This window comes from Cucurbita pepo, unplaced genomic scaffold (assembly GCF_002806865.2).
Source record: "Cucurbita pepo subsp. pepo cultivar mu-cu-16 unplaced genomic scaffold, ASM280686v2 Cp4.1_scaffold000178, whole genome shotgun sequence".
Lineage (NCBI taxonomy): Eukaryota > Viridiplantae > Streptophyta > Magnoliopsida > Cucurbitales > Cucurbitaceae > Cucurbita > Cucurbita pepo.
The window spans coordinates 56,545-58,527 of NW_019646451.1; positions in this window are offsets into that span (position 1 = coordinate 56,545).

Consider the following 1,983-nt stretch of genomic DNA (forward strand, 5'->3'; position numbering starts at 1 on the left):
CTCAAATTTTCAAGGGTGAAAGTCTCAACTTGACAGCTAAATTTCATTCATCAAATCTGCATTTTACATAATAATTTGTAGGTATTTATGGTCTCTCCACAAAAGAAACTATCAACTATTCAAACACCCACTAAATTTGCTATTAAAATAAAGATAATGTGTAAAAAATGAACGGAATAACTCATGTAACGACCTTAAATTTTTACTTATCCTAAAGTTGTGATGCCTCCATTAGCCTTACAGGGGAATCCTACCTTTATATGAAAAATGTAGTAGCGCAAGACTTGTGCCATGGTCTTAGAGTTCCGATGCCTTCGTCCTGCCTTTATATGAAAAATGTAGTAGCACAAGGGGTTTTAGAGTTGCGATGCCTCCATCCCACCTATATATGAAAAATTTTGCAACGTAAGAGGTCTCAGAGTTGTGATGCCTTTGTCCTGCCTTTATATGAAACCTTTATATGAAAAATATAGTAGCACAAGGCTTGTGCAAGGGTCTCAAAGTTGCAATGCCTCCGTCCCCCTTACAGGGGCGCCTTAAAAAATGTTTCTCTTTTCTTGTCTTATGCAAGGCATACCTAATGGTGACAAAGCATCGACGTTGGGACCATGGAACGTGTCAAGCCTACATTGTAGGCTATTCTATACATCATAAGGTAGTCCACAAAGTCTAAAACCTAGAGCTCTAATACCAATTGTAACCACCTTAAATTATAACTTTTAAGAGAAAACAACATCTATAATATAAATCTCGAAAACATTTAAAACGTCCTCTTCTCTGGAAAACACAGTCACAGTCTTACGTGTTTAAATACGAAATACTTAAATTTACAAAAAATAAAAAGAAATACAAAATAATTTAAAACGATGAAATGCAAAAAAAACCTATTCTAACCTAAGACTAGAATTTAAATATGAGTCTCCCCTTTCACGTGTCACGTCTCTATTCCTCACCCACTATATAAGGGGCATGCAAATGCATACACTCAAGAATTTGATTATCCCAAAAATAGTTAAATAAAGATCGGTTTCTTTTGGATAGTTAGAGTATTTTTCGGTATTTAGTTCAACTATTTTTTCTAGATTTGTTGTTAGTTTCTATTTCTGGTTATTGGTAAAGTTATAAAAGCCAGGTTCAATATTCCATAATATCATCACTTGAAACTCTTATTGTTTATGTTTCTGTCAAAACATAACGATTGGTATCAAAGCCACCATTAGGCTTTGTAGAGTAGCAATTTTTTAGTGATCAAATAGAGAGAGTATGAGTGAAGACAAAACTTTAACGAAGATCCCTCACTACGATGATCACTGCGATCATTTGAGTGAGTTGATGGAAAATTTACTCAGAGCAAAGAGTCTATGGAGTGTGGTAAAGATTGGTTTCTTAGAACCAAAGGAAGGAACCATGCTGATCATTTGAGTGAGTTGATGGAAAATTTACTCAGAGCAAAGAGTCTATGGAGTGTGGTAAAGATTGGTTTCTTAGAATCAAAGGAAGGAACCATGCTGACTGAGGCACAAAAGATTGGTTTCTTAGAACCAAAGGAAGGAACCATGCTGACTGAGGCACAAAAGGGCCACCTTGATGATGCTAGACATCACCAAGTAAAGCATCACATTTGAACAAATTTTGGATCATTGCACAGCCAATGTAACGACCCTAAATTTCCACATACTCAGAGTCGCTACTAACGTCTCATGCTCATCTATAATGTGGAAATATAACTCTTACATAAACATAATTGATAACGTAAACTTAAAAAAAAAAAACGTTTAAAACAACCTTTTCTCTGGAGAACACAGCCATGGTCTTACGTGTTTAAATATGAAATACTGAAATTTAGAGAAAACAAAAACAAATACAAAATAATTTAAAACAATGAAATGCAAAACAACCTATTCTAACTTAAGACTAGAAATTTAAATATGAATCTACCCTATGCACGTGCCACAGTCTCTGCTCGCGATGCCGCCGTCCTCC